This window comes from Euprymna scolopes, chromosome 46 (genome assembly GCF_053919585.1).
Source record: "Euprymna scolopes isolate OS-2025 chromosome 46, ASM5391958v1, whole genome shotgun sequence".
NCBI lineage: Eukaryota > Metazoa > Mollusca > Cephalopoda > Sepiida > Sepiolidae > Euprymna > Euprymna scolopes.
The window spans coordinates 111,753,821-111,762,650 of record NC_136527.1 but is presented as its reverse complement, the minus strand read 5'-3'; positions in this window follow the sequence as shown (position 1 = coordinate 111,762,650).

The following is an 8,830-nucleotide window of genomic DNA, read 5'->3' as shown; positions in this document are numbered from 1 at the left end:
AGTAACTGTATTTTTTTTTCAAAAATAATCAATTATAATAAACAGAACGACTCATAGAAATCTATCTATATTCTTTTTTCATTTTAATATACTTTCATAGAAATGTTTCTGTTATGTCAAAAAAAAAACATTTTCTTTACGTCACAAGTGTCATAATACATGAATTCCATAGCTAATATAACATACTGACCCAACGGGTCACGGGTAGTCTAGTAAATATATAAAAATGTATATTTTGTTCGTTTACTTTATTTAATCAAATTCGTTCAATATAATTTTCTTTACAAAATAACACATGATTTGACGGTGTAAAATACTGATGTGGTGACCCTTATAGAGTTGTCGAACTTACTTTCGAGTCTGCCGGAAGTGCAAGACTGCCAAAAAGTTTTACCTAAATTAATTTTGATAAAGCATAGAAATAAAAAATACACAATTTTCATAAAATTTTTATTCATGTAAAAATAAAATAAAAACAATGGACATTTATTGGAATGATTTTTTTTTTCTGTAAAAACAAAAACAACAAAAATAAATAATAAACATTTTTTTAAAAGAAAGTAAACGTAATTATTGTTCGGAATTTTATTACGTCCACAAAAAAAAGGAGGAATAATGCCTGGAAGGATGGTCTTGAGACAACAAAAGAAACACGACCTCCCTCTCCCACTACAAAAAAAAATTGGTAATCCCTGGGAGTAACATGGCATGACAATAATATTGATACTACATTATCACTATTGCCGGCTTTTGTTAAAGTTGGCACTTATTTGTTTACAAAGCCATTTGACGGAAGTGACGTCAGACAAATTTAAAGATACGGATGGCCAACAGGTACTTGTACAGTTTAATCAAGATATTAAAAAAATGAAAATATCGATAAAATGTCATAGTTTACGTATCCGTTATGGAATAAAGATCTCCCCGCAAAAATTTCACCAAGTAGTTTTTTTTTTAATTTTTTTACGGCTAAAAACAATTTGTTATGATACCGAGCAAAAGGTTCGATTTTTAGGAAGAAAAGCTAGTATTAAAGATGCGGAGGGAGTGTCACTGTTGTGCAGAAGTGCCAAATAATCTTTTATTTATACTTCTATAACAAAATTATAATCTTTATAATAAAAATATGGACAATTCTACACTATTGGGACGAAATTTCGGAAATGGTAATATTGAATTTCACATGAAAACAATGGTATCTATGTATTCCTTGTATTTTTAAAATGATTATATCCAAAAATTACGAAAATCGATACGGTAGAAAATTATTTATTAAAGAAAATAAAATAGAATTTGATGAAAATGATCGTAAGACATAGGAGAGTTCAAATAGGAGGTAATTTTCCATTTCTATTTAAACAAGATGGCAGCAATTTTTCACATGCTAAAACGATTAAAGTTGTTTTTTTTATAATTCAGTAATATTCAGGAACTTAACATTCTAATTAATTAAAATTGACAAAAAAAAATCAATAGAAACCATTGTTTTTATCTGAAAACTATTTATCGACTAAAAAATTTTGTTCTGATAGTGTAGAAGTGCCAAAATATGCTTATGCAGTTATTTTTTTTTAATCTTTAAATTTGTCTGACTTCATTTTCGCCGAATGGCTTTGTAAACAAGGGAGTGCCAATCTTAACAAAAGCCCTATTGCCAAACCAAAAAGGAGGAGATAATATCTAGGAGGATGGTCTCGTGACAAGAAAACGGACGCTACTCTATCAACCCCTCATCCGGAACAATACAACCTGATAGTTTTTATCCTACAAGTGTTATTTTAGTATTCGCTGTAGCCATGGTAGTGATACACGGGCAATTACTGATGGTCATTTTAAAAATGGAGAAGTATAATAAACGTGATGGTGAAAAGAAAATAAATGTTGTTTTTTTTTTGCCATTCATCAGGGGAAAACAGAAGATTTTTATTTCTATGGGGTGCGGGTCAACTTGCTTTTAGTGCCTATTTTCCAAAAAAATGTACAGACATCTTTAATTAGTAAAATTAACACAAACAATTGTAAAAAAAAAAAATGTAGTCAAGTGTGTGTCTGTGTCAATCGGCCAGGTTTTATTTCTTCCAGCCAGGTATGGATTTGTGTCAATCAGCCAGGTTTTATTTCTTCCGGCCAGGTGTGTGTCTGTGTCTATCAGTTGGGTTTTATTTGATCTTGTCAAGTGTCAGGCCCAGTACTCAAAACCTGATATTGAACAAATGTCAGAGAAATTATCTTTCTATACGAATGCTCAAAGACATGACTTGATTTCTTACGCTAAAGTAAATAATAAACATTTTGTCCATTTTATTGGGGGGGGGGGGTAATAATATTCTACAGATGATGTGTAAGTAATTTCTGGCTTGAATTAAATTTTAAGGACAAAAGCCAAGTATTTATGGTTCTTCTGTCTTTCAAGGGAACCATTAATATTCTCTGGCGGCCCTGTCATATCAAAGACCCTGAACATTTTTACATACCAAACAGATAACATTGGCATAAACTGTAGGAAATGATGTAAAATTCATTTCCAGCTCCCTGTTTCCCTAACAGTACCAACATACAGAATTTAAATGTAATGTGAACAAACATCTTGCTTCTAAACCCCTATAAATCTGGCCCCTACCACAGTAGTCGCTTATGCTTCAGTGGAAATGTGTCTTGTTTAGAGTAAATAAAAGTTAAAAAATGAAAAAGAAAATGATGTTGAAAGTCAGCAATCCCCTGACAGGCTTATCTTCATTCTCATTTGCGATTTGACATAACCTTTTCGAGCATTCTGATGGGCATTTCAAACAGGAGCGACACAATGAACGCGACGCCATAGGAGATCGTAAGATGACCAATGAAAGCATAGATCTGGAATAAAAAGGAAAAAAAAATAAAAGTGATTTTAAGGATTTAAAGTTTTGGTAATTTATTCTGGTTAGGCAAAAATCAAATATCGAAAAAAGAATAATTAAAACAGAGATGACCAACGAAAGCGTAGATGTGGAATAAAAACAAAAAATTAAAAGTGATTTTTAACATACTAAGGATTTAATGTTTTGGTAAATCATTCTGGCTAGGCAGAATCAAATATCCAAGACTTTGGAATTCCATTCCATGTCCCTGCTTCCCCAACTGTACTGGCGTGCAGAAGTTCGAGTGCAACGTGAACCGACATCTTGCTGCCCAAATCCCTACATAGTACCCCAGTAGTTGTTGCCCCTGATAGTAGCCCCCTACATCAAAGTGGCAATGTGCCTTGTTTGGGTTGAAAATGTAATTAAAAAAAATATGATAAAGATGTATAAAAAGTGAAAACTTACAGTCGTTGCATTTGATAGGTAGAGTGGGGTCATGCTCATCCTCATACCAACCATGATGATAATGGGATGGAGGAGATAAGCACAATACGTTAAACGGTTCATTATGATCCAGAACTTCCAGGAAAGGATGTGGCTGATCATTCCTTAAAAGAAAAAAAAAAAAGATTTGTGTTAAAGCTGCATTTGAATAAAAACTGGCTAGGCAGAATCAAATATCGATTGCATAAGTCCCCCCCGATACAAATAAATAAAAAGAAATACACTACCAAATAATGTAAAATAAACTTACGTTAAAAGAAAAGAAATTACTTTTTTAGTGTGCGCAAAGGTGGCTGTCTGCATGAAAGAAGGAAGGGAGGAAAAAGGTGAAGACTTGAGAGCGTGAAAGAAAGAGTCCTACTACGTGTTGTGCTGAAGTAAGAGAAAGAGAGAGTCAAATAATGTTCCTTGGCGTGCAAGAAAATCTGTCATCTCAGCTACTGAATTCACTCGGCGAGCGTTCGCCTTGTGACTTGTCTTTCTGCTGGTGTCTGTTGTCTCTCTCTGACGAGAGAAGTTCTTGCTGTTTTATATTTTTTTAGAGGCTCCCAGAAGCTTGCAAGAATAAGTTTTTTAAATCGAGCCCTGATTGGTCAAAAAATCATATTTTTTATGAAGAAACATGCTTTCAACTACGGCCATTTCTCAAACATTCCGGCTTTTTGACCCAAGAGGTGTGGGTGGATGCTGTAATGCCCACGCAAATGAATTTATAAATTTCAATTTGTGCGTGTGCCTTAGAAAAATAAAAAAAAAAGAATAGCACCAAAGGCAATGACAATGAATAAAAGCTGGCTAGGCAAAATCAAATATCAGTTTGTGAGATTCATAGCTAGAAAGGAACAAGGATTTGTATTAAACTTAAATATCTTAGGATAAGAAACAATTGAGGAATAAGTATTGTTTTAAAGAAACTGAATGAGGTACTATTTTTAACTTTAAAGAACATTGTGCAACAACAATGAATACAAACTGGCTAAGCAGAATAAAATATCGATTTCAATACTCATTGCTAGTTGAATTTTACTTTGATTTAAATAGTGATACCTAGAAGCGAACAAGGGTTTGTATTAACCTTAGAAGTCTTAAGATAACACATTTGAGGAATAAGTATTTTTTTGAAAGAAACTGAAGGAAGCAGTTTTTGATGCAAAAAACAGTGGGCAACAACAATGAATAAAAACTGGCTAACCAGAATCAAATATCAATCTGTGAGATTTATTTGTTTCTTGGTCATTACTTACCTCCATTGCCTGATGCACAGATGATTATGACCCAGCTTACTGCCATCGCCCAGAGTGGGTGGGATACTACTTCATAGGCTGTATACTGGCTATTTAACCAGGTGAGTGGGTTTTCCTTATTCATTGTGTATTTGATGTATGACAGAAAAAGGCAAGTGCTGACCGCAAAAGTCCATCCACACAATTGGAGGCACTGGAAAAAAATTAAGAAAGAAAATCATTACATATATATATATATACTTAGGGAATAAGAACAAGAGTCTAAAGAGCAGAGTATATTTTAATGTATTAGTAAATTCATTAATACAATCAAAATAAAAAGAAAGAAAACAGTGCTCGTTGTAATGTAGATATATAATAAGCTCGATAGGCATATATATTCTAGAGCTATTTTAATATTGAGTAAGATGATTGATAATTTATAATTAAAATTAAAAGTATCCAATGACGATGGGATTTACATTTTTGGATTTTACCGTCATTGGATACTTTACCTTTCACCAGACTATCCATTCACATGAAATCACCGTTTTCTTCACCATATTCCTTCTGCTTTACTTATCAAGTAAGATCTTTGACTTACTTGCAGTTTCATCAAATACTTTTGTATGCAAAATCAGATCCCGCATTTTGTTAATTCCTACCCTCTGATGGGAAGGAAAGTATTTCTTCGAAATTTCACGGATTAAGGACTATCCACTTATTATTTCATTTTCAGATTAAATATGTTTTTAACTCTTTTTAAAAGTGTTTTTTAACATGTTTAATTAACTATTTGCTCTTATTATAAGCTCTATCTCCTATTTGGTTTTATCGAGCTTTTACATCTGGTTGAGATAATTTTATAAATATTAATTCTTTAATATTTATAATATACTTTAATTTTACCATCTTGGATCATTTTGGTAAATTTAATTGTAATTTTTATTTTATATATATATATATATACATTAGATAGATCCTATGTTGAGAGAAAAGATATCTGGCTACTAACCTTTGGGAAACTGCGTTTTCTGCTCTTTTGCTGCAAGAAATATCCCAAGATGATTCCGATGAGAAAAGGACTAATTCGGCACCAAGGTTTCGTGTAGATGTCATCATTTATCACGCTACTGGAAACAGAAAAATAAATTGATTTGCAGGTAAGAAAATAGGAATGTGTTCTGATGAACTCTTTTCACTTGTAACCCATCGACGTACATATCCCTGACAAACCCGCTTAGCAATAACATCTCACCCCTTCACTGTTGATGTCCCTAAATGCCAGAAAGCTTTCTATTCTAATAATTTCTTCCCTCGAGCAGCTAAACTTTGGAATTCCCTTCCTGCTACCTGCTTCCTTGGTCGTACTGATATGCAGAAGTTAAAATGTAACATAACCCAACATCTTGGTAATCTTTCCTAGACATGGCCCCAAATAGTAACCCCTTACGCCCAAGTGACTATATGCTTTGTAAGGAGTAAAAAAAAAGCATAACGAAAAGCTATAAGGTGGAAAATTAATTTTGGCCGACATTTGAATTACCTTCGTCACGTGACGTACGCAACAGAACTTAATTATCTCCCTTGTCTACATCTGTTGTTTTTTCTTTTAGTAAGCGTAATATAGTAATTTCGCTCCATTTGACAAATTTCTTTTTATATTAATAATTATTTTTCTACTCTTTTTTTATGTAGGAGTCACCACTTATCAAGGCCCGGAGGCCATTCGAGGGTAAGTGTTATTGAGTGTACAGTAATCAAGGGCATAATATCGTAGTAAAAAAAAAATCTCCTTACTGTGCGCTTGGGTCTGGTAATCGTTGCCAAAGAATCACACTAGAGACGATGTAAGCACTGAACATCATGACGATTGTCAGGAACGCAAAAGATGGAAGCCTAAAAAATAAATAAATAAAATTGTTTATAAAATTAACGCAATACTGAAAAAACAAGAACATTACTTCTTGAATTGGAAGCCATGTTTAATTTCAGAAGAGTTTCCGATGGCTAGCTATTCTGTACAAGTCCTGGATATGAAAAATTTTCAATGGGTAGCTGTTCTGTACAAGTCCTGGACTTTATGATTTTAAAAGCAAAAGAACAAAAGATCCTTCTCATGTTGACACGAAAAAATTATGTGTTGGTATGCTAAATGATTCAATTTTTATGGAGAAATTCTGGTTTCTGATTGGTTGGTAACAGAACGTGAATTAATTTGATTCGTCAGTTCTAATCGGCAGCATTTGTCAATAGAATATCCCAACTTTCAGTGAGCATATCCCATTAGATACCAAAAATATTACAATAGGAGTCACCACTTATCAAGGCCTGGAGGCCACTCAAGGATAAGGGTTAAAGAGTGTGCAGTAGTCAATGGGACAATATTGTAGTAATCGTTAATAGTGGAAATTTGGTAAATTGGATTACTTAACCATCAAGAACTTGTTTACATTGGACTTGAAGACGACGTATTGTAGTCAGTTGGAAAGCAGGCAAACGGAAGACAGTTCCACAGGTGTGCAGTTCTAAGAAAGAAGCTTTGTTCATGGAATCTACATTTAGGTTAAGGCACAGATAAAGAGATATTGATATTGGTTTCAGTTAGATGAGTGTTTTTCGTGAAAGTTTGGCAAGGAGGACCAAAGATTGGAGCTCATCCGAGCACTTGCGATTACATTCACACACATACGGATATGCAAATATATAAACTTTATATATATATATATATATATATATATATATATATATATATATATATATATATAATAGAAAATATCCAGAACGACGTGGGTAATGTATAATATATCTAAAAAATGTACATATCTGGACAATACATATCGGATGAGGTGTGATTATATTATTTTTTCAATTTTATACATATATTTATATACACCTTATATATTTATCATTAATTAATAATTATAGAGATGATACAACTAAATGAAAATACAAATACATCGAGGACATTGCGAAGGCTGCTGCAAGTAAGATGGGCTCCCTCTATCGTGCTAGAAGACTACTCACACCTGAGAGTATCCTGTACCTCTACAAGGCCACACACACACACACACACACACACACACATATATATATTGTGTACAGAAAGTTGTTAGATGAGACAAGTCATTGGTACCGTCGGTTTCAAGCCCGATAGTTACGAGTTTAAGATATCCATATCAAACAGAGACGAGCATTGGCTGAAGAGAGTTTGATATGGATATCTTAAACGGTCCTAACTATTGGGCTTGAAACCGACGGTACCAATGACTTGTCTCATCTAACATTCTGTACACAAAATATAAAAACGCTCTTATATTTCGGATTTTCCTTTTAATTGAGCACTCTGCTGAATTTCTTTAAAAAAACTAATCATATATATATATATATATATATATATATATATATATAGGTTCAGGTTTGAGGTGTTAAAAAATATTACAATCTACACGGTATATAAAAAGTTTTAAAGAATAGTAAAACTCTCATCCGAGAACCCTCCCCCCCACCTCGTCCTCCTCCAAAAAGCCTTTGCCGGACATACAAAAAATACTTGATTCTGGTTAGGTAGTTTTTCTTGTTGATAGTTTTAGCATATCATTATGAAGAAAAAAATGTCAATCGCTTTTATTTCTTCCAAAATATACTTTGTCAGGATCAGAATTATTTTCAAATGACCTCCATCTTAAAGAAAAGTTTCATACAAACTTTATTGTGTGTGTACTCACAAAATAAACTGGCAAAGGATTATGGGAGATATGATGAAAAATTGCATATCATTCGCCAAATACCAAGTCCAAAACATACACTGAAAATAAAAAAATAGCAAAAAAAAAAATATTTAGTAAAGAATTGAAAGAACAAACAAACAAACAAAACCTGCTAACTAAGAGCAAACCCTTGTGTTTGTAGCATTTCGATAAAAATAGATTTTTAGTCGCATGAAAGCGACTCTATAAGTCACTCCGTCTGTCTGTCCGTAACACTTTTGTGCTTGGCCTTTTTGGTTAAGATCAAAGGTCTGTTGTTAATAGATGCTGTTCTTAGCTTTTTAAGCTTTTCTTGGCCTTTTAGCCAAGATCAAAATCTCAAATCCCTCGACACAAATGACATTTTATTAATATTGTTATCTTTTTTGTATTTTTGATATGATTTAAAAATGTTTTAAAATTGGGTTTAAGTAGGACACCCCTCCCATCACACACATAAATACAAATTTAAAGGAGTAACCATGATAAAAGATGTTGGCCGAGAGAAAAATCA